General features: G+C 43.3%; 1 pseudogene across 1 annotated transcript; it reads right to left on the reverse strand.

The window, feature by feature from the left end:
* Positions 1-6,925: 6,925 nt before the first annotated feature.
* Positions 6,926-7,277, reverse strand: LOC309858953 (developmental pluripotency-associated 5 protein pseudogene; annotated as a pseudogene). The gene has a single exon. The product of its transcript is annotated as a developmental pluripotency-associated 5 protein pseudogene (transcript).
* Between the last annotated feature and the right edge of the window lie 784 nt (positions 7,278-8,061).

Raw genomic sequence — 8,061 nt, forward strand, 5'->3', positions numbered from 1 at the left:
TCTAAAGACCTGGATAGGTCAAAAGAAAAAAGATCGAAGAAGATATAAAAAGCAAAGCATGAGCTTAAGAAAGCTGGAGTGGCTTTATTAGTAGCAGTTAAAATTAAATTTCCAGACAAGAACCATGAGCAGAAATAAAGAAGAGCATTTTGGGTGATAAAGGGTCAGTTCATCAGGATACGTAACAATATAAGATGTATTTGGTCTTCAAAATTGACGCAAAATATTGAGAGAAATTTGTAATCCACAAAGAAGAAAATAACAGTGTTAAAGAGAGAGAGAGAGGGATACAGTTGGAAATTCCAACACCCGTCTCTCAGTAACCAACAGAAAAAGTAAGACCAAAAACATCAGCAAGGAATCGGGAGATGTGAGTAACACAATCCACAAACTTAATGGTGGGAAATACATTCCCTTTTTGAGAACACGTGGAACACGGACTACGAGAGACCAGATGCCAGGCCATCAAGTATGTCTCAATCAGTTTCAAAATATTGAAATCCTTAAAAGTGTGTTTCTAAATCACAACAATGTTAAATGTGATATTAATAACAGTAAGATATCTGGAAAGACGCCAAATGCTTGGAGATGAAATAGCACACTTCTGAATGCACAGGTCAAAGGAGAACTGTAATTAAGAAGGAAACAGGTACATGGAAAAGTGATCAAAACACAGAGTATCAAAAATTCAAAGATTCCACCAAAGCACTGACTTAAGAGAAATGTGTAGCTTTATCTCTCAGATCACTGATTTGAAATCTTTCTTCTTTTTGAAGGTAGGTTTCCACATAATGAAACTAGAAAAATGTGGGTGAAGTAAGCGAAACATACATCGAAAGGAAGAAACAAAGACAAGACAGAAATAGAAGATAAATAATAGAATTAACCAGGACAGTAGTCGATTCTTTGAAGGAATTGGTAACATTGTGAATCCCTTAACAAGACTGAATTCATTAGTTGAGGGTTAATCAGAGAATCGAAATCAATGAGGAACATAGAATTTGGGATACAGGAATCTGACTTGATGTGACTAGGGCAGCCCGTTAACATCTATGTACAGCAATTATTTCAGTAACCAAAGCCTGTGGGGCTTTCAGTGGGGAATGAAAAGGGGACCGAAGCAGGAGAAACCAAGGCCAACAAGGAGGACCTGCTGGAGTGCAGGACTGCAAACAGGAACCTGCATTTGTCTTTCACCATTGGTAAGCACCTGACATCAATGTCTTGACTGACTGGCTCGTACACCTGCCATGAAGCTACACAGGCACCTGGCCCAGGATTCTAAGAAGCTGAAGGAGATCCGGCAGGAGCTGGAGGACCTCCAGGACAGCTGCTGCCCCCACCCATAAAGTGAGACCATAAACAGACGACAACTTGGGATGCCTGGGCAGCTCAGGTGGTTTAGCGTCCGACTCTTGGTTTCGGCTCAGATCATGATCTTGGGGTCCTGGGATCGAGCCCTGTGTCAGGCTCTGAGCTCAATGAGGAATCTGCCTGAGGATTCTCTCCCTCTGTCCCTGTCCCTGTTCTTGTGTGCTCTAAATAAATAAACAAAACCTAAAAAAAAAAAAAAAAGAAAGAAAGAAAATGACAACAAATTATACATCCTCTTCATTTCCTCACTCAGTAAAATATTTCAGTGTATTAAAGCAAAACCTTACAACACTCAATCAGTTAGAGCATCAGGATTTACTTTGTAGAAGAATTCTACAGGCAGCAGAACATGGATCGTGGAAGATCATTATCTCATTGACAGGCTCAAGGACAAGAACAATGAAAGTTAAAATCATTAGCCCCTGCACATTAAAGATGAGTGAGAAATGGGAATAACATTTCTGAAATGAAAATTAATATGCCCATAATACGTCCAAGCGGAATTGCGCATGATCTTAAGACCCATTTACTACCCAAAGTGGGCATCTTCGTACATGCTCCAGCTCCTTTCCTTCCCTCTAATACAGGTTCTTTGCTTTTATAGTCAGGATTATATGACACGACATTCTTCACTATGCAGAGCTTTTGGAGAATAGCAATCGTGGGAAAGGAACTCACAAATTCGGTTTCTGCTTTCTCTGCCTGTGCAGAGGACAGAGTCTGCAGAGAAGGGCTTTCCCAGAAGTACAGCATGGTCCCACTGAAACATTATCACACAACTAGCACTTGCTGGAAGGCCTAATGGGAAGGACAAAGGCTCGATCATGGTCTTACCACTCAGAACCTCCATTTGCCTCTATGTCTGCTGCCGGTGAGGAGAGGCATCTGATTAATTCACACTGGGATCTGGGGGTGCCTTCTCGAAGTCTGTACCTTTTAAAAAAGATACCTGGAGAAATCCGCTGTCGTAGGAATGTGTAAAGAAGAGATTTCAGGCACCAAGGAGACTGGGTTGGGAGAGATTTGGGGACTGTACAGAGAATTTTCAGGCTCTTGCTCAAATCCTTACCCTCCCGTTCAGATTTTCTTCACCATTTATTGAGTCTGTTGAACGCTGAGTGCCCCTTCGGCAGGTAGGTTCATGCTTGCCTGACTGGAAGCTTGATATCATTGTGGTGATATCATTGGCTCCCCGGTTGGCAGTTTGTTCTTCGAGCATTTCCAAAAAGCCAAAGTTTCTGACCCCACACAGACCTGAGATGCCAGTCACCAGCCCCATCCTCTGCTCTGTTGCATTTCATGTCTTTTGGCAGAATGTATGATGTGGCATTGTTCAAACGGAGGGTGCTAAAAATGCCTCCAGAGGGAAAAACGTCTCTGTAGCCACAAAGTCCTAAAGCTAATGAGTGCCTAATGCAAACGAGTGCCTAAAGCTGTCGTCCAGAGAAGACACTTTGTCACAGATCGGAAGATGTCCAAGAGCACCTTGAAAGGAGGGAGGGTTGCAGGAGACAGGTGGTTGTGCACACGCCACCAAGGGTGCCTCAAGAGGGACGGAACGAGACTTCTCTTCTTCCTAGACCTCATGACAACTTGAAAGCCTGCCAGCTTAATTCATATTGCAACTTCCTTCAATCAAATCTGCATCTCTGGGGTTCCTGCTTCATGTCCTCTCACTAATAGCCTCCAACATTTACTTGTGCCAGGCGCTATCCCTACACTGTGTTAAAAAAGAAGAAGAAGAAGAAGAAGAAGAAGAAGAAGAAGAAGAAGAAGAAGAAAAAGAAGAAGTTGTGTTACTAGAAGAGAATGAAAAACACAAATGTATCCTCTCTCATATTGCTTTCTTATTTCCTGGGGGAGTTGGACGTCAGAAGGAAGGGAGAAAGAATTAGCAAACTCCAGCGATGCCACGTTGGAATGACATTTCAGCAGTGTTCTGGAGAGTGTGATCAAGCCCCGCTGCTTCTGGGACCCTGGGTTTCTTCTTTGGCAGCCAGTGTATGTTGAGCCCCTACCATGTGCCAGACTCTGTCTCAGACACTTCAAAATCCAGGCAGGATCAGCGGAGTGTCCATGAGAGCAGCCCCCAGCTTCCCCGCAATGGCAGAACCATTATTCACACTCCGAACTCTACTTCCCGTGGCTCTTTCCCAGACATCTAAAATCATGGTAGCATCAAGTGAACACTTATCTCCAGATGTTCTTTCAACAAATGCTGGTAGCTACTGTATTACCGTCTCTTCCACAACCTTCTATTTTGGAAAAAAAAAAAAAAAAAAAAAAAAAGGTAAGTCATGGAAAAGCATCAGGAGATAATAAGGTAAAAGTGTTCTCTTATTAAATGTCATTAAAAGAATCTTTGAGTTAAGAACAGGGACTCTGTTACATTCAGGCGGTTCTAAAGACCTCGTTGGCAGGGAAGTGCCTCGATCTCTTATCATCTACTGATGCTAGAAGGGCTTGCAAGGGCACTGTGTGCAAACAAGTGCCAAGAAGGTTATTAAACAAGAAAGGGATCGGAAAGGCCAGTGTCCCGCTGGTTGTCCATCTGGATTCCAGGAGTCATAGAAATTCAAGGGATGCCATCAGTCATCTAGAAAGAGCTGTGCAGGGGGTCCAAGGGATGGGCAGACTTCATAACTCCTTTCTTCACCCCACCTTCCACCATGGGGGTTTCCCTCTCCCTGGACTTCCAGATCAGTGCCCCCTGGGAAATTCTATGTACAGAAAGGGCTCTATCACTGTGAAAGTCATTGAAACCCACTAACCTGCATCCCACTGCAGCATGCTAGAGAGCCTTACTCATGAAGCATTGTCTGTGGAATGAAAATAGTTTCAAGGAGCAAATATTTTGATGAATGGCTAAGTCAGAGCTGGCTTGTGATCAACACTGTCGTGTTGGTTTGTTCTGGTGTCTGGCGCCCTTCTCAGTCCTGCAGAGGGAAAGCACTCCAGCAAGAGGAGAAGGGCATTTTGTCCTTGCCTGGGGTTTCTCGCTCTATCCCCCCTAGCCTCCTGTGCCAGGGAAGCTGAACGCGCATAACATAGCCCTGAGATAGTTTCAGACCCTCCAGTCCACCCTTCCATGCAGGTCTGCATAATGTAAGCAGAGAAGCTTAGCTTATTTAAAAATAGTTATGCCTATAGTTGGATAACACGCGACTTTTATTGCTGCCATAAACCAGGATTCAGCAAAGGGAGCCCCTGACCATTATTCTGGTTCACTTTTTTCTTAATCCATGAAACAGTAAAGGCTGGTTTCGAGGGAAAGTTGATAAGAATAGGCATGGCAATTCTAGGCAATTCTGATGGGTACTGCGAAATGTTTGCTTTATGATAATGAATAAAGCCATTTTGAAGCAGACTTTAAATCGCCACAGTTCCTGGGTATCTATCAGGATACAGCCATGCCTAGAATCTACAAGTGAGGCAGCCCCATCTCCAGCAGAAACATGGGACTATGCGGAAGTTGGAAACAAAGCTGCCAGGGTCTGAATGTTGAGCAGAGGCCAGGGTCTCTGTAAATGGTATCGTCGATGTTCAAAACAACTTGAATGGGAAGCATTCTCATTTACAGATTGGATGAGGCTCAGTGGAGTTACAGTTCAAGCCAGTAAGCTTTCAAATCCAAATCTGCCAGACCTGTTCTCGTCCTGTTTCCCACACTTCAACCCTGTTTGCAAACCTCTCACGATAGGGAAGACACTGCCTCCCAGGCCACACAGCCAAGTGCTGGACAGAGCTGACAAGTAACAACCATTTTGTGGTGGACTCTTTTTTTTTTTTTTTTTTAAAGAGAGAGAGAGAGCACACACACAAGTAGGGGGAGCAGCAGGCAGAGGGAGAAGCAGGCCCTCTGCTGAGCAGGGAGCCCGATGCTGGGCTTGATCCCAGGACCCTGGAATCATGACCTGAGCCGAAGGCAGACACTTAACGACTGAGCCACCCAGGTGCCCCTGTGGTGGACTCTTTTGTCCTCCCTTTCCTCTTCATGCCTTTTTACCCAGAGCCTTGATAATGTGTATCAAACACACATGTTATATAACCAAAGATGTTGACCTTGGTTTGTTTTCTTAGTTCCCAGTTCTAAGACCTCTAAAAGGAATTTTTCTAGGAGAAAACATGTTCTGTGGTTAAGATGGATGAAACTCTAGTCTGTATTGACTTTGGTAAGATAGCCAGTTAAGAACATCTTTGATTACCTGGTCCCAGGGGTAACGTTTGAATTAACTAGATTTTGGTTTCTCTCTCTTCTGGGATACATTCTCAATTGATTTCTACTGATGACTTGTACAAGAATCAATAGATAAATACGCTTCTAAGTAAGTAATAATTTTTCCTTGGTTTAGAGGACTTGATAATTTAAGAGAACAAAATATTTTTGTTGCTTATAACATTGACAGCATGTGTTCTCAATTAAGAATGACTTTGCCCTGGGAGTATTTGACCATGCCTGGAGATATCGTTGGTTGTCACAGCTGGGGAGATGGGGTGCTGTTAGCATTTAGTTGGTAGAGACAGGGATTGCAAAATATCCTCCAGTGCTTCTTCCAGAGAAAGATATGTCTCCATGTGTCAGTACTGCCATGGTTGAAAAACCTCAACTTACAATAATACCAAAAGAATACAAATACCAGGGGTTACTGATTGCACAATACAGATAATTATTTATAATAATAACATCAGTGTCCTCCATGATATCAAGAATCATTTGGAATGAAGTATACTGGGCCATAATTTAAAGACCACAACTTCAAGAGTATCCAGTAGAAGCATCCTTCACCCTCCTTTCTGTGGAAGTTGCTGAACAATGGCCGATCATAGCACGTGTCTGGCATGCAACCTAGCGTAATCTCAGATTTCTTGAAGACAAGTGGACAAATAAATTTAGGGATAACACGGAGCATGCGGTGTTGGCTTTCATGTAACAATGATGCCAGAAGGATCAATTAAAACCTGAGGACACATGAAGAAGCCACCTGCTACTAATGAGTTTGGGGCAGGTCATTTAAGCCTCATCTTTGACGTCTTCAACTTTAAGATGAAAATAAAGGGGGTGTGCCTAGGTGGCTTAGTCAGTTAAGTGTTCAGCTCAGGTCATGATCCTGAGGTCCTAGAATCGAGCCCCATGTCTGGTTCCCTGCCCGTGGGGAGTCTGCTTCTCCCTCTGCCCCTCCCTCCACTGTGCTTGCACTTTTTCTCTCTCTCTCAAATAAATAAACAAAATCTTAAAAAAAAAATAAAGGAAAAACATTTAAAACATTAAGGTGATTATATCAAATAAAATATACCAGTCCTCTTTTAAGTATAAAATGATATTCTACAGAAAGGTTTTTTTTTTTTAACTTATTTAAAATTTTATTTTTTAATTAGCAAACCTGGGGGGAAAGCCACATTAGGACTGAGACAAAGGCAGGGACCCAAAAATCAGCTGGTTTTTCCCTGTCAGACTGGAGCGGAATTTCAACCAGACCACATGCATTCCACCTCTGCAGACACAGTTTACTCTTTAAATCCTGATTCCAGGTTCGCGGCTTGCAAACTGGCTTCACTTCCTCCAAGGACCCAACTCTAGGGCTTTCATGGCACCCTCAAGTTTGAGCATCCCTTGTTCCTGTCGCTGGTGGTGCCATTCGGCCATGGACTGGAGCATCCACCTGGCCCTGAGCTCGTGCAAGTAAGAGCCATAAACCACAACCTCTCTGAGGTCCAAAGATTCCAGAACCTTTAGCTCGAGCATGACTTTGCTCACTGGCTCAACGTATGGGATTCGAGATCCTGCTGGGCCAAACAGAGCCTCCAAGAGCTGCATCTGGACCTGCAACACCTCGGGATCTTTCAAATCTTCAGGAGCTTTCCACCCATGGTGGAATATCTTTTTGTTCTGGTAGCGTCCCCATCTGGAGCGCCTCGAAACTAACCATGCTCCAACCTGGGCTAGGCCTGAGTGGCTGGGGCCTCAGAGCCAGAGAGGGAGCACCAGGACGGGCCCCGCCCATGAGAAGCCCCGCCCACAAGAAGCCACGCCCCCTGTCTGGTGGCCCAGTCTCCCACCTACAGAAGGTTTTATAGGGAAAGCCATTGTAGGTAAAAACAGCTACTTCCAACAGCCACAAGAAATTGCCCAGCAATATTTAAATTCATAACAGGAAGCCCTAAAACTGCTGTGCTCCAGCTGATTCCATCCATGATTTAGTCATTCTTTTCTAATCAAACACAATTATAGGAATTAAATGCTCTTAATAATATCCTGAAATTAGATTATGGCATTGCACCTGGAGCTTTCTCAATTACCAATGGAATAGCATTTCTTTAGGAAGCAGAAATGGTTGAGTGAGTTTTGAAATGAGGCTCGAAAGAACCAGAATAGATATGAGGAGAAGAAACATGTGTGAAGCCATCTTTCAATTAACTAAAACCAGATAGAAGGAAAGTGACATATAGATCAAAATCTGGGTAGAGAACACTCTCCCCTTGTGGTTTTCTGACATTGGACAACTTTTCATGTTTTAAAGAGACGTCAACATGACTCTACTAAAAAGAAACCTCTATAGAATAATTAGAGTAGATACAGAAAGGCAAACTTTTTTCCTTTTCTTCTTCTTTTTTTTTTAGAGAGGGTTTGGAGGGGACAGAGTGACAGCCAAAGAGAGAATCTAAAGATTCTATTTATTTATTTGACAG

The sequence above is a fragment of the Mustela nivalis genome (assembly GCF_964662115.1).
Source record: "Mustela nivalis genome assembly, chromosome: 2".
NCBI classification, from domain to species: Eukaryota; Metazoa; Chordata; class Mammalia; order Carnivora; family Mustelidae; genus Mustela; species Mustela nivalis.